Raw genomic sequence first — 25,431 nt, 5'->3', positions numbered from 1 at the left:
TTCGCGGTTTTTGAAAATCTACCCCATAAAGCAGATCATTTAAACATGCAGATTATTTTGCTGAAAATATCATGTGATAGTACCATGATAAGCATATATCATGGAATAAACTGTTTTTTGTACTTAAACACTTATTGCGGCTAAGTGAACATACTGCTATATTTGCATTCAATGGAGGCAGTGCATGCAAATATGTATCATGCATGTTCATTAGGGATTTTCTGAAGACCACACTGACCAGGTGGACTCAGAGGACTGGGTTGAGAACAACTGTGCTACAAGTCCTCTGCCCTCTCATCCCTCCCCATACACAAACTGAGCCTAAAAGAGACACATAGATTAAGAGGAAGTGAGAGCTATGGGGAAGAGACACAGGTGATGGAAAAGCAACAGCTGTGAGACACAAATGGTGAGAGATCAATAGCTGTGACAGACAGACAGGGAAAGAGCAACATCTGTGTGAGAAATAGGTAGGAAGAGAGATGGCTGAGAAAAACAGAAATAATGAGACAGTGAGAGCTGCAAGAAGGACATACTAGCTTTAAACCTCCTTTCCCTTCATTTTGTTGACCTAGCACTCCATCTTAACCAATAGATGTTGTGGGAATTTTGCCATTTTGCCCAAGAACATTGCTGATGCCTTGTATAGAACCATATTTATAAGGATCTAGCACAGTGGGCCGGATTTTTAAAGGGTTACACGCATAAGGTGCGCACGTAACCCTTCTAAAATGGCCCCGCGCGCGCCAAGCCTATTTTGCATAGGCTCGGCGGCGCGCGCAAGCCCCGGGACGCGCGTAAGTCCTGGGGCTTGCAAAAAGGGGCAGTCGGGGCTTGGCCAGGGGGCGTGGTGTCGGCTCGGGGGCGTGTGGGCGGTCTGGGGGCATGGCCGAGTGCCCCGACACAGCGGCCTGTGTCAGGGCCTGACGCGCAGTAGTAACTTTTCGAATAAAGGTGGGGGGCATCTAGATAGGGCCAGGGGGGGGGGGGTGGGGGTGGAAGGAAAGTTCCCTCCGAGGCCGCTCCGATTTCGGAGCGGCCTCGGAGGGAACGGGCAGCGCGCACAGGGCTCAGCGCGCGCAAGTTGCACAAATGTGCACCCCCTTGCGCGTGCCGACCCCGGATTTTATAAGTTACGCATGGCTACGCATGTATCTTATAAAATCCGGCGTACATTTGTTCGCGCGCGAGCTCTTTTTTAAAATGTACCCAAGTGTTTCCCCAAGATGGTCTTGGAGTACCTCTACCCAGGATATATGCAATGAATACATATGAATAAGATTTGATTGTACTAGCTTCATTGCTTGATATCTATTCTTACTCTTATTTATATTCTTTGTGGGTATCCTAAAAACTAGATATGCTGAAAGAATGGGGGCAAGATGGCCGCCGGGCGTAAGACCGCAAGAGACGCTGGAGGGAAAGCTGCCAAAATTTTTCCTTTACTTCCTAATTCTTCAAAAATAACAATGCCACATATGAAATGAAAGGGCTGCCTAAGAGGTGAGAATGTTGGCTCACCATTAAAAGACCTGCGATAGCCACAGATCTTCGGATTCTTTGCGGACACACCACTGACAATGCCGGAAAGCTTGGTCGGTGGGGGAACAGCTCTGGAGCATGAACCGTCCCCCTTGACCCTGGATATGACCTTAAGCCCCGGATCACCGCTGAAACCCACTCATCCCAGGGACATTGCTGTACCTAGCTTGGCTTCGGTGGAGGCAGAAGCGGCTATGGTAATGGCCTGGGACGAAGCTTCTGAAGCCAAATGGTTTGGAGCCATGAGTCCCAGTGAGGAACAAATTCTGGGGGAAGTAAGCCCAGGAGAAGGAGACATGGAGAGTCCTGCATTGGCTTACTCTCCGTTCATTCCAGAGATTGCTGTCCTACCATCGACTTCAGGGGGAGTGGGGGGAACGGGAATATAATGGGACGAAACAGCTGAGAGTGCTCTCTGCTTTCCCATTAACTGTTAGACCTGATGCAAAATCCTTGGAAGGGATCTGGACAATGCTTAGTGCTATTAAGAATTCCATTAAAATATTATCTGTTGCAACAGTGGACATTAAAAATCAAGCGATTAAAAATAAAAATAATAATTTAATAACTACTTTCATGAATAAAATGGAAGAAGTGGATAAACGAATGACATCTATTGAAAATAAACAAGTCATATTGATAGAATCTGAATCCATTACTGTTAAAAGGTTGGAATCAATAGAAAACGCTTAAGAGCCCATAACCTCCGGATCTTGAACTTTCCTGTAGTGAGATTGATTTCTCCATTGGAACTGTTTAGAGCATATATGATGCAAGTTCTAAAGGTACCGGAGTCAGCCTCGCCAGTTGTTGTAAAAGCTTTTTACCTTCAGCAAAATGTACAAAATGAAGAACAAGATCACCCATTGGACGTAACGAATATATTAGAAATGTCATCAGAATTGCAGGTTAATCTGAGAAAGCCTATGCTAATGTCTTTTGATTTTCTTTCTGAAAGAAACCATGTAATGCATTTGTTATTTTTTTGCTTTAGATTTTTTATATTCCGCTTTTCACACTTTTCGGTGCTTCAAAGTGGATTACATTCAGGTACTGTAGGTATTCTTTAGGAACAGACAATCTTCTTTCTATAGTAATCCCATATGGATATTTCCTGTTGTTGTTAAACACACCCAGGCATGCAGAAAGGAGTTTCTCAGGTTGCAACCTGAGGTTTTGAAATTGGGAGCTCGGTTTGTCTTGAAGTAACCTTGCAAGGAATGCATCAGATATCTGAATGTAAATTATGTTTTCTTGAACCTGAGCAATTGAGAAGATTCTTAGCAGGGTGGTCCCCTATTATAACTTCCACAGACCCGGTGTGAAACAGTATAAGATGTGGTAGCATCTCAGCGAGCTTATCATTTATAAATGTTTAATATAAATATATATTGAATGATATGCTCCTTTATGCCCCCTAATTACTATTGTTTTTCTTATAATTTAAATGTCATACCATATGGAATGAATAATATTTACTCTATTGTGTATTTTTCTTTTACCACATTGATTTTTTTTTCCTGGTAAAATTTCAAAACTTGAAAATAAAGAATTAAAAAAAGAAAAAAGAAAAAAGAAAACAAACTAGATATGCTGAAAGCTACTCCAGAACTGGTTTGAGAAATACTGATCTAGCCTAGGTAATATCATTGACCTCTTTATCCAACTTCTGGATGAACTGCACTGTTCACTTTTATAAACACTTTTGTGTACATTTTCACCCTGGGGCTGATTTTTAAAGCAGTGCCTGCCCGTCCATGGGCGCATGGCTCCCGGCACACGCATATGGATGCGCTGATTTTATAACATGCGCGTGCCAGCATGCACATGTTATAAAATCTGATGGCTGTGCGCACATGTGCGCACGGATTTTAAAATGCGTGCACTCATGTCTGGGCAGCGCACGCCGGGGGGAGGGGGAATTTTCATTAAATATGCACGGCATCACAATTGGGGTCTCCCCCAGTTCCCTCCCAGACTGTGCCAATTATGGAGTGGATTTGGAGGAAACCTCCCTATCTACCTACCCAAACTTCCTCCCTCTTCCCCTCTCCTCCCCACCCCCTAAAACTAGCCTAACTTTCCCAAAACTTTTTATAGGAGCACTCCTCTGGAGCAACAGTTATCTCTGTGTGCCGGCTGGCTGCTGGCACGTGCTTCCGGGACAGCGTCAAATGGAGCTGTCCCAGCCTGCCCCTCACTCCATGTCTCCTCATCCAGACCCCACTCCCCAGCTAGACCCTTTGGAGAGGCCTGGCACTTGCGTGAGTACCAGTGTTTATGTGCATGGCTGGGCCCGTTATAAAATGTGCATTGCACATGCAAGGCCCCACCATATGCATAAACCCCGGTATTTGTGCACATGGGACTTTGAAAATGTACTTGTATATGTTCCATTCAGTGCGATGAGAAGTATATGATTTATGTTATTTTATATATTTTATTTCTTCCAATTATCAATCACCCAATTCAAAAAGACTCATTACAGTAGATGTATGCATTTCTTTTTCTATTTCCTCTATTTTTCATATTTTTTTTTATTTATTTAAAATTTTTTCTATACCGTCGTTAAGTTAAATACCATCACAACGGTTTACAGAAGGGCATGATAAAGAGAAATATGGGTGGTATAGATTACAAATTACTCGTGTGCCATCATAGTACGGTAACAATTTAAAATAATAAACTAAGTGTGTAAGTTAAACCTGATTGTTAGGAACAAATTAGGCAGTTTGATTTTAACATTAATATGTTCATATTTGGTGGTTTGGCAACTTTTGTGTTCACACAGATCTTAATGTCTTCAGTTTTGGCATGTGTTGCTCTGAGTAGTTTTTCTTTATTCACTAGGTACCGGTAATTCTGAATAGATACAGTTGTCCAGGCATTGATGTAAAGAGATATTGAATCATTACATTCACTACTTGAAATGGATCTTGATGCTGGGCAAAATTTTGGTTCTGTTGTGAAATCTGCTTTCAGATTAAGCTTATATCACAATAAAATATAAAAATGGTCCCCCATCAGTGTGGCACTCCTGGTAATTTATGAAGTATGCTTTATTAAGAGAGTTTTTCCCATATTCTGTAGCCAAATTCAGTCTCTTCCTTTCTTGATTTTCCTGGTGTTGCATTAATTCTACTTCCTACTGAAAACTTTGCCACGTTCATAACAGGCAAAAGGTCTCTCCTGTACATATTTTCTCTTGTGCCTGCATTTCTTCCTTCTGACTGAGGGTTTTTGGGGATAACACACCCCAGAATAACCAAGAAAGAAGAAGGGAGTGAGAGCTAGATTGAGATACTACTTTATAATTGAGAGTTAACTCATATAGCAGATGCTTAAATCCCACATTCTCCACTACCTGCTTGGCTAACTTGACATACAAGCAGTATCTATATAAATAAAAATGTTAAATAGTTTGGACAAAATCGCTAATCTCAGAAACTACTGAACCGATTGCTTTCAAGTTTGGACACATCCTTCATTTCGCATACAGGAAGGTTCTTCTGTACTTACATTACATATATGTCACACCTGTGACAGGTAAAATAGGTTTAAAGATTTTTTCAAGAAAACAGCGACATCTGCTGGACGTAAGCGCCATCTGTAACACCTTACACTAACACACGCTACACTAATCATTTCGCCAGTCCAGGTCCACGTTTCACTTCCATTTTAACACATTTGCGCACTTTTTTCGCCGGAAGATAACTATTTCCTTTACAGATAAAATACACCCACCACCCTCCTCACACCCCCCACACACATGCCGAATTGATTTACTTCCCACAGCCTCCCAACACACACAAAACCACCCTCATCACACCCCCCACACTCATGCCAAATTTATTTACTTCCCAGGCCCTCACAACACACACAAAACCTGACAGAAGTCTGGGAGGCTCCAGCGGGGGGCCAGGACCGGTCCGAGACACATCTCCTGCACTATGGCCATCGGCTGCCAGCAATCAACATGGCGCTGATGGTTCCCTTACTAAGCCACTCGGGGACACCAATGGCTGCAGTAGCCCATGTGACATAGTAAGGGCGAGGGCCCCTCGGCGCCATTTTCAGGACTGGCAGCCGGCGGCCCTTTGCCCTTACTATGTCAGAGGACCTACTGCTGCCATTGCTCCACACCACTGACATAGTAAGGGCAAAGGGCCGTCGGAACCCATTTCAGTGCTCGCAGCCGATGGACCAACGCCAATACATTGCTCCCGGACCGCTTCTGAATGCCCGCTCCACTGACTGACATTTTTATCAGGTCTCGGGGGGTTGGGAGGGTAGGAGTGGTAATGAATTTATTGCGAACATCTTGGGGAGGGGTCACGAGGGGGGGGCAGGTTTCATTCATTCGGCAACTCAGGGGGGGCAGGGGGGGCTACTGTTTTTCACAGTGCTGGGGGGGGGCAGGAGAGTGTGGGGTGGTTAGTTTAAGAGAATGTTTCTTATAGGGTTGTTTTTTTGGGGAAGGGGGAGGTTCACACACAAATACATACATTAAACTTGCACAATCTCGGGAACACACCAAAATAGCCCTCCCCAGACCACAAAAAAAATTTGGGAGTGCAAATTTGGTTAGGCACTCCCCTATTTGGCTACATAATGCGCACATATGCCCAGGGACAGACAACATGTAGCACCAACACTTTAATATCCCAGGTCTTGGAGGGGGGGGCAGGAGGGGGGGTATTATTTGATTTAAAGGGTTGGGATTGGGTTTTTTTTGGGGGGGGGGTGAGGGAGTTCCCACAGAAATAGAAAGACAAAAGTTTTCTGATCTGAAGGGTAGGCAGTAGGCGGGGGGAGGTGACAGTGAGGGGAGGGAGAATGAGGGGGGAGGTGAGTGTCAGGGGAGGGAGAATGAGGAGAGAGGTGAGTGTTGAGGGGAGAGAGTTGGAGTGGGGACAGGGGAGGGAAGGGGGATGAGTGACCAAGGGGAAGGAGGATGAGTGACTGAGGTAAATGAGCAAGGGGAAGGGGGAGGGAGAGAAAAGAACCTGACTCTGCCACTGCAACGCATGGCGGGGTACCACTAGTATAAAATAAAAGATTCCAAATTACTACATCAACAGATGAGCAGGTTGTTATCACAAACAAGAAAGATACTTTGAAATCTCTATATACAAATGCTAGAAGTCTAAAACATAAGATGGGAGAGTTAGAATGTATAGCACAGGAGGAAGAAGTAGAGATAATTGGCATATCAGAGACTTGGTAGAAGGAGGATAACCAATGGGATACTGTGATACCAGAGTATAAATTATACGAAAAAATAGGATGGATCAAATTGGTGGAGGGATGGCACTATATGTTAAAGAGATCATTGAGTCAAACAGGATAAAAGTTCTACAGAAATCAAAATACAATGTTGAATCTTTATGGATAGAAATTCCAGGTGAAAAATTGAATAAAATTGTAATGGGGTGTATTACAATCCAACTAGCCAGAATGAATTAACATAAAATGAAATGCTAAAAAAAATTAGGGAAACAAACAAAATTAGCAGCACAGTAATAATGGGTGGTTTAAATTATCCCAGTATTGACTGGGTGAATGTTACATAAGGACAACCTAGAGAAGGAAAGTTCCTAGATGCAATAAATGACTGCTTCATAGAGATTTGTTTTTGGCCCATTGCAGGAAATTTCATATTTCCCACAGTTCGGGCCTTTCAAATTCAGGGGGACCCGAATTTTGGATTACTGTGCACTAAACCCGAAAACACATTTTTCCCGAAATTTTGGGAAAAAATCATTCGGGATTTGGGCTCCCTGAACTAGGATGAATGCACATCCCTACTGCTTCATGGAGCAGCTGGTAAAAGAACCAACAAGAAAGGAAACTATTTTAGACCCAGTCCTTAGTGGAACTCAGGATTTGTTGTGAGAGGTAACAATATTGGAGCCACTTTGCAATAGTGATTACAATATTATCAAATTTGACTTAATAACTGAAGGGAGCGCACTAAAAAAAAAAAACCTATTGCAACAGCATTTAACTTCCAAAAAGGTGACTATGATAAAATGAGGAAAATGGTTAGGAAAAACTGAAAGGAGCAACTGCCAAAAGTTTAGCTCAGGCATGGATATTGTTTAAAAATACCTTCTTGGAAGCCCAGTACAGATGTATTCCATGCATTGGAAAAGGTGGAAAGAAGGCTAAATGACTACTAGTATGGTTAAAAGGTGAGGTGAAAGAGGCTATGATAGCTAAAAGACCATCTTACAAGAAATGTAAAAGGGAACTAAATAAAGAAAACAGGAAACAGCATAAGCACTGGCAAGTCAGATGAACAGCATTGATAAGGAAGCAAAGAGAAAATTTGAAAAGAATCTTCTGTGAAAGCAAAAACTCATAACTTTTTTTTAGGTACATTCAAGATAAAAAGCCTGCAAGGGAGTCTGTTGGAATCAACAGAGACATCTTAGGAAGTTTAGAAAGTCATAGAACTTCTTAGGAAATTTAGAAAGTCATAGAATAGGTGGCAGTGTCCTGTTGTGGTTGCCAACTGGTTAAAAGATAGAAAACAAAGAGTAGGGCTAAATATTACATGATCCCAATGGAAAAAGATTAATAGTGAAGTGCCCCAAGGATCTGTTCTAGAACCAATGCTTTTTAATATATTTATAAATGACCTGGAAATGGAAACAACAAATGAAGTGATCAAATTTGCCGATGACACAAAATTATTATCAAATCACAAGAGGATTGTGAGAAACTGCAAGAGAGCATTGGAAAACATGGAGACTGGGCATGCAAATGGAAAATGAAATTTAATATAGACAAGTGCAAAGAGATGCACCTAGGGAAGATTAACCCAATTATAGCTACAAATTAGGTCACATTAGGACTCACCACTCAGGAGAAGAATCTAGGTGTCAACATTGAAAATACATTGAAATCTTCTACTCAGTGTGCAATAAAGCCAAGAAAGCAAATAGAATACTAGGGATTATTAGAAAAGGAATGGAGAATAAAAAAGAGAATATCATAATGCTTCATGGTGCAAACTCTTCTTAAGTATTGTGTTCAGTTCTGGTCACCACATCTCAAGAAATATATTGCGGAATTAGAAAATGTACAGAGAAGGGTGACCAAGACGATACATTTGATGGAACAAGTCACCTATGAAGAAAGGCTAAAGAAAGGACTTTTCAGCTTGGAGAAGAGGCAGCTGAGGGGAGATATGATAGAGGTCTATGAAAAAATGATTGGAATGGAACTAGTAAATGTTAATCAGTTGTTTACTCTTTCAAAAATTATGAATACCAGGGGGACACACAATGAAATTCCTGGGTAATACATTTACAACCAATAAGAGAAAATATTTTTGTACTCAATGCATAATTAAGCTCTGGAATTCATTGCCAGAAGATGTGGTGAAAGCTAATAGTATAGCTGTGTTTAAAAAAGGTTTGGACAAGTTCCTGGAGGAAATGCCCATTCACAATTAAGGTAGAGTTGCAGAATCCACTGCTTATTCTTGGGATAAGCATCTTGGAAATTTGTCTACCCTTAGGAACCTGCCAGGTACTTAAAACCTGGCTTGACCACTGTTGGAAAAAGGATACTGGGCTTGATGGACTCTTGGTCTGACCTAGTATGGTAAGCCTTATGTTCTTAAAAATGTGATAATTAAACAAATTTAAAAATCCCTATAATATGTTAATATAATGTAGATCAGAAAATACTTTAGAAACTTAGGGGTGTGTGTGGGGGGGGGGGGTAGTGTGTGTGTGTGGGGGGGGGTGTTATATTATTTGTTTATTTATTTATTTTGCTTTCTATGCCGGAATTTGAAAAACATCATATCGGTTTACACAGAAAACAAGTACAATAAAATCCATCAGTATAAAATAAAATAGAACATACACATCATACATAAAAATATATAATACAATGTTCATGGAAAAAAATTAAAATACAAATAAAAGGCTCAATAAAATAGTAAAATAATAAAATACTAAAAGAAAGCAAAAGAGGAAAAATCAGTCTTGGAAGGTTTGCTGAAATAGTGAGGTCTTCAGTTTCTTTTTAAATTCCTGTGGGTTTACCTCTGCTCTCAATTCCGTTGGTATGGAGTTCCATAATTTTGGCCCTGCCAAGGAAAGTGCCCGCTCTCTGACTGTATTTAGATGTGCCAGTTTAGGGGAGGGTATTGGTAGTAATCCTTTATTTGATGAACGCAGATTTCTTTGTGGAGTGTGGAAGTGTAATACAGCATTAAACCATTTGATTTGTTCATTGTATAATGTTTTATGTATTAATGTTAAAATTTTGAACTGTATTCGGAAAGGAATTGGTAACCAGTGAAGTTCTTTCAGAATTGGGGTAATATGATCACATTTTTTTGTGTTTGTGAGAATTCTAGCAGCTGTATTTTGCAGGATCTGAATTCAGGAACAGACCTCTAGGGATGTGCAGAGGGATGCCATACGTTGCATACAGAACTCGTATTCGTCGGGGGACAGATACGTTGCATTCGGCAAGGGGGGTCCCCGATACATTAATGCATTCATTCTTATTCATTTCCTGGCTAAAATTTGAATTAACTACAACCCCCACCCTCCTGACCCCAAGACTTACCAAAACTCCCTGGTGGTCCAGCAGGGGGTCCGGGAGCCATCTCCTGCACTTGCGCCCTCGGCTGCAGGTATTCAAAATGGCACCGATAGCCTTTGACCTTACTATGTCACAGGGCTACAGGTGCCATTGGTCGGCCCCTGTCACATGGTAGGAGCAATGGATGGCCTGCAACCATCTTGTGCTCCCTACCATGTCACAGGGCCGATCAATGGCACCGGTAGCCCCTTACTATGTCACAGGGGCTACCGGTGCCATTGGTCGGCCCCTGTCACATGGTAGGAGCAATGGATGGCCTGCACCATCTTGTGCTCCTACCATGTCACAGGGGCCGACCAATGGCACCGGTAGCCCCTGTGACATAGTAAGTGCAAAGGCTATCGGCACCATTTTGAATACTGGCAGCCAAAGGCCCGACTGCAGGTGGTCACTCCCGGACCCCCGCTGGACCACCAGGGACTTTTGGCAAGTCTTGTGGGGATCAGGAGAGGTACGGCTGCGCGCCTAGAGAGAGGCTAGGACTGGGGACCTCGGTGGCATCCATGAAGTGAAGAACTAGGTTGGAGGTGGCATTGAGCTGCAAAAAATGCAGCTTTATGCCACAAAGACGGAGCATGTCAGCGGTAGCACTCAGGCCGGGTGGATGGTAGAGTCAGCGGCGGCTTCCAGGATGCAGGAGAATGACAGCAGTGATGGCCTCCAGGCTGCAAAAGAGGAATGTTGGTGGTGGCTCTGCCCGCCGCGGAGTGGATGGTGGCAACGGTCGGGCCACGTGGCAGGTGAGAGGCTGCTTATGGCTAGGCCCGCAAGCAGCGTCGTAACAATGTGTGCATACTCCATCAATTACTTGAGTATTTTTAAAGGGAACTTATACATGTAAATTTGCTTTCAAAATTCTCAGTGTGGTCTGCATGTATAATGTAAGCATAAACTTTACCATTGAAGTAAAATTTAAGACCTGTACTCATGCGCGTGCACAATGACACACCGATTTTATAACACATCTATATCCACGCATTATAAAATTGTCTGTGCGTATATGAGTGCACAATTTTATATTGATGTGTGCATGTGAGTGCGAATGCCATCTCGAGTGCATAAGTGGTGGAAATTTTAGTAACAATTTTGCTCCCAGTTCACCCCAGTAAAGAAGAGGACTTCCTAAACTCCCTAATTAACTTGCCTCCCTTTTATCCTATTAGCCCAAGCTTTAAAACCCTACTTACTAGCCTCGTATTTTGTGTTACACAGCTTACATACCGTCCATAGCAGAAGTAAAGTTGCACAATAGAGGACCCCGGCGCACCCTTGTTTGCATAGCTACTTATGCTCTGATTTCATGGTGTAGTCCTGGCCCACCCATATCCTGCCCATGCCCCACCCAGACCACACCCATTCCCAGCCCCTTTTACAGAAAACTTTTTAATGCGTGTACCAGGAGATACGTCTATGGCCGTGGTCCTTTTAAAATCCACGCGGCACACATGGGTCCAAGCTATGCGCGTATCTTCCAGTTTGGTGCATGCAAACATTTGAAAATCGACCAGATTATGCAGCTATTTGAATATTTGACTTTTTATGTATTGATTATGATGTATTTATTTGTATTTATATTTAAATACATTTTGTATTTTTAGTTTTGCTGTAAAGTGTATTGGCTGGTCCTTTAGTGGAATAGAAATTGGTACATAAATACCTAGATTAGATTAGATTAGATTAGAATAGGTCAATATACATGATTAGACTTTTGCCCTCATTGTTTTTAAACTGTTTCTGTTCAATACATATCTGCTGTGGTCTGTAAAACTATGTTAAAATGAGCTCAGCTTTGTAGCTCAGATAATACTACCATTCTATGATGGCAGTCATTCTTCAGTTACCAGACTGCCAGCGGCATCCTTTCAGTCTCAGTGGGTTCCACATTTTGTATCATTTTGTTGAGTGAATGAGTTTGCCCTTTCTCTTTATTGCCTGTTCATTTTATTTCCAAGAGAACTTGACCTGAACAGAAAAAGTCCTGTAGTTATAAATCCTAATAGATAAAAATTGCTATAAAATATTAATTATTAAAGAAGTAGCCCAGCAGGCAGAACTCACAGTAAATAGTGATTTCACCAGTGTAGCGCACAGATGCTATTATAAAATTCCATACTATAGATACTAGTAGGTCATGCTACAAAACAGAGGAATAACAGCACAGTATTTATAATAAATATGTACCAAATGAAAAAAATAGCCTTCAAAAAAGAAAGAAACAAATAGGGAGCAAGAAAAATGGCATGTGTGAGTGTGATAATAAACTTAGAGGACACATTCTGATCCTGTATTTCTGTATACCAGCTCCTGGACAACAGTATCTATTAAAAGTTGCATACACCGGCGCCAACTTATGAAAATCATTGGGGTTACTTAATTCAATACAAATTGCAGCACCCCAGACAAAAAGAACAAAAAACAAAAAACAGTGGGCAGTGGGTATGACTAACTAGCCTATATTTAAATGTCCAGAAAGGAGAAGGTGAGACAGTCATCGGAAATACTTGTGTTGTCAATACAAAAGCTAGAGAAGCACGCAGAGTCCCACCAGTCATTCAACCCTCACAATCTCTCCTTCTACTTTTCCTCTCCCTACCACTCTGTCTCAAGCCCCCCTTTTTCTCTCACATTCTCCTAAACTCTTTTCCTCCTCCCTGCATTTTATTCTCCTTCCCATCTTCCTCCTTCCTCCTTTTGCACTTTTTAAAATGTTCTTTTCCGGCTTGGGCATACTTTGGTGGTCATTTATCAAAATGTGCTAAGGCGTTTTCGCATGCGAAAAGCCCCATTAATGCATGCGAAAACGTCTTTATTGCATGCAATAGCACCATATCGTATGGTGCGATGCAAATTTCAAAAAGAGGAGGAGTTAGGGGTGGGGAGTGGGCTGGGTTTGCCAGTCTGCAAAATGCTATTGCCCAAACTTAACTACACCTTTTGAATCATGTTTAAAACTGTGCGATAGCTTGTGTTACTGGGCAGTAAGATTGTATTGTAGGGATGTGGAATCGTGTCCTCCGATCGTCTTAACGATTCGATTTCGGCTGGGAGGGGGAGGGAATCGTATTGTTGCCGTTTGGGGGGGGGTAAAATATCGTGAAAAATCGTTAAAAATCGTTAAAAATCGAAAAATCGAAAAACCGGCACATTAAAACCCCCTAAAACCCAGGAGGTCGACTGCAGGAGGTCGTTCAGCGAGGCGCCGCCTCGCTGAACGACCTCCTGCAGTCGATCTCCTGCCGGCGCCATTTTCCATACGAAAACGATTCGCGGCGGGAAATCGCTCCCTGACCCCCGCTGGACTCCAGGAACTTTTGGCCAGCTTGTGGGGGGCCTCCTGACCCCCACGAGACTTGCCAAAAGTCCAGCGGGGGTCCGGAAGGACCTCCTGCCGTCCAATCTTTTCGTCTATGGCCGCCGCCATTTTTCGGCGCCATTTTGGAAAATGGCGCCGGCTGAAGACGACACGATTCAGGAGCAGGAGCCCGTTCCGGACCGCTGCCGTTCCGGACCGCCGCTGGACCCGCAGGTTATTTAAGTTATTGGGGGGGGGGGTTCGGGGGGGTGGGGGATTTAATTTAAAGGGTCGGGGGGGGGGTTTTAGGGGGTTTTAGTGTGCCGGCTCACGATTCTAACGATTTATAACGATAAATCGTTAGAATCTGTATTGTATTGTGTTCCATAACGGTTTAAGACGATATTAAAATTATCGGACGATAATTTTAATCGTCCTAAAACGATTCACATCCCTATTGTATTGCATTGTGTGATGGAGAGAGAGAAAGAGAGAGAGGGAGTGCCTAGCTATAGTGTCCTCTCCCTAGATAGGTATTTGTATCCCTATGATAGGCCCACCTAGTAACCGAGGTGAGGTTTAGGTATTAGTGTAGGGGGTTAAGGGCCACTTTGACATTCAATGTGAGACGTACAAACAGAACAGTTGTCTCTTGTGAAGATTTGATGGCCTTTGGAGTGAGGAAACTCACTCCAAGATGAGATTTGGGCAATGTTCTCCCAACCTAGCTTGATGGACACTCTACCTGGGTAAGGCAGGAATAACTTGCGCACCATGCCCTGGCACAGGCCGTTGTGCCGGAGCACTCATGACCGCCCATTTTGGAAAGCCCCGAGACATACATGTATCCTGGCGCTTGCGCAGCCGCCGAGCCTCAGCAAAATAGGCTCGGCCCACGCAGGTGTAGGTTTTCGGTGGTTACACACGTATCTTATGCGCGTAACTCTTTGAAAATCTATCCCTAAATCTAGATGTGTGTGATAGCAAGTGGGCAAGGCATGGGCAGGGAAATTGAGGTTTCAAATGGGAATGCTAAATTTGAAAGTCTATGTTAAATATATGAATCAAATAGTGACAAGGAAACATGAACTCCCTGCTTGAAATGAGCAGACTGGCAATGCCTAAGAACCCATAAATACAGAGGTGAGAGAAGCCAATAGAAATTTAGAGGAAGACAAGAGTGTGCTGTCCACATACTATCTCAATGTGTGTATGGCAGAAGGAGTTCCCTACCCATTAAAACATCATGTAGCCAGCTCTAGGGATGTGAAGTGTTTTTTAACGATTTAAATTATCGTCCGATATTTTTAATATCATCATTAATCGTTAAAGAGTACGATACAATAGAAATTCCACCGATTTATCGCAAAAAAATTGTTAATCGGGTTAGTTAGTGCGCACTACCCATTGTTAGTGCGCACTAACAGAAAATTATACAATTTGACACTTTTCAGGTCAGTTAAGGTCAGTTAGGAATGAATATGTATTCCTATTGGCTGCCCTCTTATTTATTGATGTTACCAAGGTTCCCACTGAGGTGATGGTTTAATATATGGGGGATGGGAAATGGAAACGGTTGGTAGCTTGACAAAGGGAAGGGAAAGGGGGAGATGAAGGGCCAAGCAGTCCCACTCCCGGGTCTCTGAAGGACAGATCTCTTCAGAAAATCAGAGCTGCTGAATGCAGGGGCTGTCACCCCTTCACATCCCTCTCTCCCCCCCCCCCCCATTCACTGTGCTCACGTTTGCAGTTCCTGTGTAAAACTAAACTTCTTTTTTTTCACTAGAGTAGAATAAAATAAAATGAAGTACTTTGTGTATTAAACTAAAGAAACTACATAACTTGAAATTAAGTACTTCTCTATATTCTACTTTAGTGAAATAAAGCATTTAATAAAGAAACTTGCAACCTGAGCTTCAAAACATTAACATACTATAGAAAAACTAAACAAAAAACTTTATTATTAATTTATTATATTTACCGAGGTTAAATTTAAAGAGCAGGCTGAGGCTAGACTGGCTACTGGCTAGTGGCTACTGCTGGCACTGTCACTGCTGCAGCCTGCTGGCACTTTTTTTTTCTTTCTGGCTAGTGCGTGCTATATCTGGTAGCAAAATGGCCACGGGGTCAGCACCTAGCATGCACGGCTTAGTGTGCACCTCTAGCTAACGAACATTTCCTCAAATGTTACTTTTAAACCATTAACAATTTTTGATAGTGCGCACTAACTCGCGTTAGTGTGCACTATTCAGAAAAACGATTTAAAAAAATAAATCATGCCGATCCGATTTTTTTTCTCCCCCCAGCTGATCTAGATCGTTAAAATGATCCGGCACACAATTCACATCCCTAGCCATCTCCCCTTTTCTCTTCCTCTCTCTCACATATTTAAAAAAAAAACCCAACTGTAGAGATCCTCTGGGGTCAAGGGACAAGATGTCCCTAGTCCCAGCCCTTGGGTAGTCCACTACAGAGAGACAAATCATTCATTACAACATCTCCCCGAGAGTTTGTCTGGAATTGGACATCTCTTAGGCATGGGGGGGGGGGGGGTGGAGGCTAGTCTTGGAGAGTGCAAAGCAGATTTAGGTTGCATTTGAAAGGGAATGTTGTGTTTTACATGTGCTCTCTCTGAGTTAGGCCTCCCTGTCTGACAAAAAGGAAGAGAGGCACAGGCCTTGCCAGTTCCTGTAATAGGGCAGGAAGGAAAAAGGACATTAAGAGAGTTTGCAGTTTGGGGTGGTCAGGAGGGTCTCTACATTTTTCCTGACCAGCATAAGGAGAGGTTGCAGTACCCAGTGTGGGAAGAGATCCTAGTACAATTTTGCAAGCTGTATTTTTCCATTCTTGGGGAAAGGGAGATTTCTTCCTCTTCCTTACTTTTCCATGAACTGGAGATGTTGAGTAACTGCCTCCAGTGTAGGCCTTTCCTCCTGAGAGGATAGCTTTGTCTATTAAGAGGATTCATAACGGAAGAAACATCAGGAGACCCCCCTATCCAGAGTTTCCACCCTAAGATACAGGACACTGCAAGGTGAAGTTACAATTCAACACGGACTTCAGGTACTGTGAGAAGGGTTCCAGTCCCTGAAAGGAATTCCCAGCCCCCTTAGAATAATCATCTTTCCTTACCATGTAGGCTACATGGGTTCCAAGCCCCTGCCTGGAGGGACATTTCCACTGACTTAGAGAGAACTAAAACCCTGTCTCATGTAAATCTGGAAATAGCTGGCACTAGTAATTATAATACAAGGAATTACAGTAAACTATAATTAGAACACCCATCCAGTGAGTCCTGCCTGGTTTGTCAGTCTACTTCATCTTAAGAGCTATGGAAACACACTCACAGGGGAAAACCCTACTGCTGGGCCAGCAAGGATAACTTCCGCCCCCATAGAATGGACCCATATCTTGGGGACTCAAGAAAGGGGAACAAGAATTATGAGGACAGCACTATTTATAAACTCTTTTAGGGCCCTTCAGAGTATGTGCCATCTGCCAAGAAAGGGTTACATCCATTTATTTATTAGATGTTTATAAGCTGCTTTTTGGCCATCAAAACAGATTACATTCAGGTACTGTAAGTATTTCCCTATCCCCAGAGGGCTTACAATCTAACAGAGACATTCATTAAAATTAGAGATGTGAATCGTGTGATCGATCGTCTTAACGATCGATTTCGGCTTGGGGGGGGAGGGAATCTTATCATCGCGGTTTTGTTTTTTAAAATATCGTGTAAATCGTAAATCGGGGAGGGCGGGAAAACCGGCACACTAAAACATCTCTAAAACCCACCCTGACCCTTTAAAATAAATCCCCCACCCTCCCGAACCCGCCCAAAATGCCTTAAATTACCTGGGGTCCAGAGGAAGGGTCCCGGTGTGATGGCCGGTGCCATTTTGCCATACGGCAAAACGATTCGAGTTTAGGAGGTCGTTCCCGGACCCCGCTGGACTTTTGGCAAGTCTTGTGGGGGTCAGGAGGCCCCCCCAAGCAGGCCAAAAGTCCCTGGGGGTCCAGCGGGGGACCGGGAGTGATCTCCTACGCTCCTGACGTCGGGGGACAAAAAAACAAAATGGCGCCGGCGCTACCTTTGCCCTGCTGTCATATGACAGGGCAAAGGTAGTGCCGGCACCATTTCTACAACGCACCGGAGGCCCGAGAGTAAAAGATCACACTGGGACCCCCGCTCTGGACCCCAGGTAATTTAAGGCATTTTGGGGGGGTACGGGAGGGTGGGGGATTTATTTTAAAGGGTCGGGGTGGGTTTTAGGGTTGTTTTAGTGTGCCGGTTTTTCCGCCCTCCCCCTTCCCCTCCCCCTTCCCCCGATTTACGATTTTTGATGATAAATCGGGGGAATTCCTATTGTATCGCGCTTCTAACGATTTTTGACGATTTAAAATATATCGGACGATATTTTAAATCATCAAAAAACGATTCACATCCCTAATTAAAATGCATTAAGGCGTTAATGCACGAGATAACATGTTAATGCATGTGTTAATGTCATAATACATGTGATATTTGTACTATCGCAGTGTACAAATGCACATTTTTTGATGGGGTGGGATTGAGGAGGGTTTTGGGTGGGATTAATGAAAATGAGGGGCAATATTGCATAGCACATATAGGAAGGCCATCTAATAGCTCGAGGTGTGGTGTTGGTTGTGGTTTAGGGTTTAGGTGCCAGTTTTTCATGTAGAGTGAGATGTACGAACAGCACAGTTGTTGCGACCGCGACCTACAGGTTCTGATATGAGTGTGGCCGCTAGCTCATGGGAGAGCATGAGCCCCTGAACCATGGCACGACTCAAAGAGGAGCCCCAAGCCACAACGTGGGAGGTGAGCGCATGCAAGCATGGTCAGAGCAGGAACAAGACAAACTTGGAACTTGGAAGGACTCGGACAAAGACTTGGAAATTGGAAGGACTCGGACAATGATTCAGGTTACTAAGAAGACTCGGACAAGGATTCAGGTTACTCAGAAGATCTCAGGCAAGGTTTCAGGACAGGCAAAAGTACTGGGTGAGAAATTGAGAATTGTATCACAGCGCGCCCTACACAGTCCCCCATGGGCTGGTCATGGACCATGACGGTGGCACGCCAGGAAAGGTGGACACAGAAAAGTGGGAACTGGTTGCAGAGGCGAAGACAAAGTCATAGGACCAAGATATCAGGAACACGGAACATCTAGAACATCAGGACTCAGGAACGGAACCACAGGACATGGAATAGGCGACGAAGGATCTCCGACAAAGGACGAGACCAGGAACATCAGGACGAGGAGACCAGGAACACAGAACAAAGCCATCTAGACAAGTGAAGACCACGGAGAACCTTTACCCAAAGAAGAACATAGACAACTGTGGATTCTAGGTCCGAAGGCCCCGAGGAACAGGAACTGAGCCCTTTTATAGGGCTGAAGCAGGAAATGAAGAGAGACTGCCTTCCGGTGGGGCTGTGGGCTTTTCCCACCACTGGCCCTTTAAATGCAGTTAAGAGGCACACGCCGGCACCTAATGGGGGATCCAGAGAGTGGAGTAGGACCTAGGACAGCGGCGGCCTCCAGGTCACAATGAAAGAAGAGCAGGCAGGGGCGTCGGGAGCGGCCCAATGGCAGCACAGGCCACGAAGAAGATACCTGGCGGCTCTTCTTGCCGCGAAGAACGGGGCAGGTCCCTGCCGCAAAGGTGGAGGGCAGCGATGGCGGCACTTCAGGCCGCATGGAGGGAACAGGCCCGGCGGCGGCTAGGCCATGAAGGTGAAGAGCAGCAGCCCCTCCTGCCGTGAAGGGAATCCCGGCGACGTCCTCAGCAGTGGCACCAGGCTGTGCAGATGACATCAGCGGCATCCGGCCGCACAAGCAAGACCCGTGGAGCAGCGATGAAACTGGTGTCAGCTTGGAGTAAGTGAGAGGACTGCTCGTGGGATGGGCTCCGCGAGCAGGATCGTAATATCAGTACACCTTGGTGAAGATTTGACATCATTTGGAGCGAGGAAATTATTAGGGTGTGCATTCGTTTTGAACTTAAATGTAAAACGCAACTTTTTTTTTTTTAACTTAAAAAAGTGATGAGGCGACAACGATCGGATTTCCAACTTATTCAACATAGCTATGTTGAATACATAGCTATGTTGAATACGTTGGAAATCGCGATTGTTGATCCTAAATAAAAATTTAAACCCCTCACCCTCCTTAATCTCCCCCCCAAGACTTACCAAAACTCCCTGGTGGTCCAGCGGGGAGTCAGGACGCCATTTCTGAACTCCTTTGCGAGGAGAACGTGACGTCGGCATCACGTCGGAGTGACACGGCGTCACGTGATTCCCCGCGCGTTCGCTCCGGGACCCTCGTTGCACCCAAAAGGAACTTTTGGCCAGCTTGGGGGGGTCAGGAGGCCCCCCCAAGCTGGCCAATCTTGGGGGGGTAAGTCTTGGGGGGGGGGATTAAAGAGGGTGAGGGGTTTAAATTTTTATTTGCACGTATGGACATAGACTCAACTTATGGAATTCTCCATATGTCCATATTGACCGAAATTGACCCCCCCTTTCGACTTATGGACTTATGAACATAAACTTTTGGTCTGCACATCCCTAGAAATTATCACAAACATGAGATTTCTATACGTTATCTCACCCTAGCTTGATGGTACTGTTGGCTTTTTCATAATTGTTGGTCATGTGCCTCCCCACAAACCATGTTATTCCATATGTGGTTTTACTGCCCTTTAACAAATGCATTCTGGCAGGAGATTTGGGATAAAATCCAAGAAGTTGAGTTTTTCAACTCCCCTTACTTATTTCATTATTATTTTACGTTCTCTAGCTTTATCTATTTCATTACCCTTCTCACAGTGTTTAATATTGGATTTCTTGAAGGCTATTGCACTTAAATTAGTTCTTACTAATTGGAAATCTGCGACTACACTCAATGCACATTATTGATGGAATATTGAATGGCTATATTATAAAAATAAAAACATTGCAGCAGTTTGATATAATAGAATCACTAACTGGTTGCAAATGTGGAAATCCATTGACTGTTATTTTTATTTATGAAAGGGTGGCTGACTTAATGATCTGTTTATCATCTTGCTGAATTTTCTAGCATGAGTTTACTTTGTATTTTGTGGGATCTCATTTGTTCCTGTTTCTTGTTTGTTTTTTGTATATCTTAAACTCGATACAAATATTTGAAATGAAAAGAAAAATAAATTAGGCTGGTTGTATAGACTATAGAGTAAAAAAAAAAAAAAAGAATATGGAAGATCTTTGAAATATGGTGTGCCTACCAGAATATAAGACCACACAAAGCAGGAGTGTCCACGATTTTGCAGTTTCTACAGGATGGAGTTTAAAAGGGCCTAACAGTGAACTCTCTTAAGAGTTCAGATGTCAGCAATAGTCTGTTACAGCGAGCAAGTCAGGGCCTTCTTTCCGGTGAAACACCCAGACATGGTCCATTTTTTTGAGAGGAGTAAAACAGATGCACCTGCCTAGGAGACCACAGGTGTCATTAAGGGACCTAACTCTGGTCCTAAAAGCACTGGTAAAGGTACATTTAAGCCAATTAAGAAGGCTTCAATTAAAGACCTTACTCTAAAAACAGCATTCATGGTAGCACCCTGCTTAGCAAAAAGAATCTCGGAGCTGCAAGCCTTATGCTGTAGAGATCCATATATCTCCTCTTCCAGGGAGAAGGTCACAATTAGGCCAGTGCCCTTTGTACCATATTTCCATATGACTCAAATAATGTTTCTACCACATTTTGGAAAAGGAAAGTGTGTAGGCAGTGAGAAAGAGAGCTCAGATTGCTGGATGTTAAAAGGATTCTTCTAGGATATTTAGAGACAACCAACCAATCCAGAAGTCAAACAGACTTTTTGTGTTATTTGCAGGAGTTCACAAAGGCGAAATACCCGTCTAGTCTATTGGATCAAGGAAGTGATAGCCACAGCTTATATAGCAAAAGGGAAATAAGTCCCAGAGGGTCTCAGAGCACACTCCATGAGGGCTCAAGCAGTATTCTGGGCAGAGTTCAGGGTGGTGACACCCAAGGATATTTGAAAAGCAGTCACATGGACGTCACTGCACTCATTTATAAAAACAAATATAGGCTGAACCTTCATGAAAAGGATACATTTGCACCCAGGATAGGTACTGCTTACATATTCCCATTTGTCTGGACTTGTCTGCAAGATGAGGAATGTGAAATAATATTTTACCTGCTAATTTTCCTTTTTCTTGATTCCTGACAGACCAGTACAGAATAAGGGTGCCAACTATCCTGATTTTTTTTTTGGTCTCTCAGATTTTTAAGATATTGTACAGAAAAAAGAGGGAGGGAAAACATGTTCAGAAATGTTCTGAATTTAGCTGTCCACCTGTGTTAGGATCCCCAGCTGCAGCCGCCTGCGGCCTGGTTCCCTTACCTCCGCTGGGTGGCTACCAGGCCCGGCTATTCCCCATCGCCGCTCGCCATGGCCGATGCTAACTGACACTGTTGCAGCCTGCCCTCGCGACTTGGCACACTGCCATCCCAGCCCCTGCACCCAGCTGCACAGTCACTCCCAATTTAAAGGGCCCATGACGGGAAAGTTCCCCGCAGCCCGTGAAGATGATGTCAGGCAGGGTGGGTGTATATATATACCCTGCCCTGCCTCCAGCACTTTGCCTTAGCAATGGGTTCTGCTCTGCTTCCGAGTGCGAGTTCTGCGTTGTCTCTTGATCCTGCGTTCCAGCCTTGATTCTGATCCTGCGTTCCTGCCTTGCTCCTTGTCTCCTGTTCTGTGCCCGCCTGTTCCTTCGCCCATGGGAGTATGAGACACCAGAATTGGTGAGTGGCCCAGGTGTTGGATTTAAATTCCAATGGGCCTGCATCTGCATGGGCTAAAGCCCCACTCCTGGTAACATTTTCTGTGATGCATTGGACAAAACATTATTTGATCATAAGCTGGATCTGTTATCCAGTCATATGTATGTGTTTGTATAGGTCTGTTTTAATGGACCCTTAGGAAACAGGTTCTGCTTGCTTCAGCTTTTGACTGCAGGAGAACATGCAGTGCGTCTGGAAAAACCTATCATAACTTCTAGTAGATTGAGCAGATGGGACAAATTCTCTGTCCAATTGCATGAAAAATCTCGGTTTTAAATTAAAACGGATGGATAAGCATAGAAACATAACATAGCAGATGCTGGCATGTAAGGACCAATTGGCTCATCTAGTCTGCCCTGTTTTTGTAAGCTATACTGAAGTAGCTGAGGATATTTCCCAGCTGTCAGCTGTACAAATGTGATGGCTTACATCATTACCTTCTTTGCCCTTACCAGTGCCCTAAGTGCTAATGATATTACTCAGCAGTCAGCCATAAAGTTTGACCACCAGCAGGATATGGATGATTAACATAGTAATTTAGTAATTTTGTAGATAAAAGCATATAAAGACCTCCTCACTCATCGTTCCTATCTCTGTGTCATTTATAACTATGCGAAAAAGCAGTGGTCCCAGTACAGATCTCCACTATTTACCTTTTTTCATTGAGAAAATTGACCTTCAGCCCTACTCTCTGGGGTTTTTTTTTTTTTTTAATCTTTTAACTAGTTCTCTTTTCACAATGGAATATTGCCTCCTATCCCATGTATTTTTTAATTTTCTCGGTGTCTCATGAGGAACTTTGTCAAATGCTTTCTGAAAATCCAGCTGGCTCACCTTTACCCACATGTTTATTCACGCCTTCAAAAAAATGTAGCAGATTGGTGAGGCAAGACTTCCCTTGCTAAATCCATGTTGTTTTGTCCCATTAACAATGACTACCTATATGTTCAGTAATTTTGTTCTTTAGAATAGTTTCAATCAATTTTCCTGGAACTGGTGTCAAAATCACTGATCTGTTGTTTCCTGGATCTCCCAGAACCCTTTTCAAAAACCAATGTCAAATTGGCCACCTTCCAATCTTCAGGAATCATAGCTGATTTTAATGATAGTTTTCGGATTACTAATAGTAGGTCGGAAATTTCATTTTTCAGTACTATCAGTATGTTGGTGTTGCGTGCACCGTCTGCGCCTGGCCCGTGCACAGGCCTGTTCACCTCGCTAGTTCCTCTGCAGGTCACAGGTCGGCCTCCCCAATGGCAGCCGCAAATTTCTCTAGGCCTCGGCATCCCACAGCGGCGGTCGCCGGGCCTTCCACTGCGCACCAGGCCTCTCTCGGGAGTTCGGCGTCTCAAGTGGCGTTGGCCGTGCCCCTGTGCGTGCGTGCGGACTACCCGGCCTCTTGTAGGACCAGGGGCGGGTCCTTGCTCCGTAGCATGCCCTGATTGATGGGACAATATAAGGAAGTCCCTGCCTGCACTTCCTTGCCTTGGCAATCGGGTCGGCACTGTAAGGGGTAGATTTTAAAAGCCCTGCGCCAGCGCACCTATTTTGCATAGGCCCCGATGCGCTCAAAGCCCCGGGACGCGCGTAAGTCCCAGGGCTTTGCTTGGGGGGCATGTCGGGGCGTGTCGGGGGTGGCGCGCGGTTCGGGGCATGTCCGGGGGTGTGTCCAAAGGCGTGACAGTGGTCCGGGGGCGGGGCCGAGTGCTCCTGTGATGCGCGCAAGTTACGCCTGCCAAGGCAGGCGTAACTCAACGAAATAAGGTAGGGGAGGGGGATTTAGTTAGGGCTGGGGGTGGGTTAGATAGGGGAAGGGAGGGAAAGGTGGGAAGGGAAGGGAAAGGTTGGGGGGGACAAAAAAAATGTTTCCGATTTCGGAGCGGCCTAGGAGGGAACGGAGGCAGGCTGCGTGGCTCAGTACATGCAGGCTGCCGATTTTGCGCAGCCTTGCACGCCGGTTGCGTGAACAAAAGTACGCGCATGCGTACTTTTTTAAAATCTGCCCCTAAGTGTACTAGTTTGCCTCAGCGTTCAGGCTTGTTCCAGCGTCCTTCTGTTCCTGCGTCTGTCTCTCTGTCCTTACAGGTAGAACCCTCGGACTGTCTCTCTGGTTCTGATCTTGGCCTGTTCCTTGACCTTCCTGTCCGCTGCCTGCCTTGTGATCTCGTCTGACCTCCGGAACCTGACCTTTGCCTCGTTGACTACTCCTCGGACTGATCCTCAGATTCTGACCTCAGCTGCCATTGACCACATCTTCTGATTCTGGCTCTGTCCCTTGCCTTGTCATCGCCTATGTTGTTTGGTCCTTCCTTGCCTCTCCAGGCCCACAGTGTGAAGTCCGACCGCGCTCCCTTGCTGATCGTGGGCACGCCTGTCTATTATCTCTCCAGAAGACCCGGCGAGGCCCACCTAAGTCCAAGTGGCCTGGGTCCCTATGGGCTCCACCCGGGGGGACCTTGGCCTTCCAGTGGTGAAGCTCACCCTAGCCTCTGTCTCTTCCTGTGTTCCACCCCCTGGGGCAGGTGCTTCCCATGTCCCTACCAGGGAGCCATTCTCCACTGCTCCAGGACATGGGTCCACCTCCAAGCACAACAGGTTGCCAAGGCCATGGACTCGGTGGAGTCTCCCGCCTCCAAGGCCCGACTGGGTTTGGCCGCCACAATCCAAGAACATCACAAGGCTTTGGAATCGCTAGCCTCTTTGGTAGAAGAGCTTCATTCCCAGCTGCCTCTTTCAGCTTGGGCCAATCCCGTGGGCATATCGGCCTCTATGTTACCCAAAGCATCGTTGATGCTCCCTGCACCTCCCCGATACAACGGGGACCAATGCTCCTATCGTGGCTTCCTCAATCAGTGCTTCATGCAATTTGCACTGCAACCATCCTTGTTCACAAAGGAATCAACCAAAGTGAGCTTCATCCTCTGGCATGGGCCTCTCCCTTATGGTAACACTCTGATCCTATACTTTCTAAGCTACCTTCAAGCAGACCTTCAGAGACCAGGCCGCCAAGCTGTAGCCAGCCACAGTCTACTCCATCTCCATCAAGGGTCTCAGACCCTCTCTGAGTATACAGTGGAGTTTATGACCCTG

The 25,431-nt window shown here is 44.6% G+C and overlaps 1 protein-coding gene across 1 annotated transcript in view; it reads right to left on the bottom strand.

The window, feature by feature from the left end:
• Window positions 1-25,431, bottom strand: part of SNTG1 (syntrophin gamma 1) — a 2,212,578-nt gene that overhangs the window by 264,407 nt on the left and 1,922,740 nt on the right. The gene's annotated exons all lie outside the window — the stretch shown is intronic.

The sequence above is a fragment of the Rhinatrema bivittatum genome, chromosome 2 (genome assembly GCF_901001135.1).
Source record: "Rhinatrema bivittatum chromosome 2, aRhiBiv1.1, whole genome shotgun sequence".
In the NCBI taxonomy this organism is placed as follows: Eukaryota; Metazoa; Chordata; class Amphibia; order Gymnophiona; family Rhinatrematidae; genus Rhinatrema; species Rhinatrema bivittatum.
Note: the sequence above shows the minus strand (reverse complement) of the source record. Positions and strands in the feature narration are given on the sequence as shown.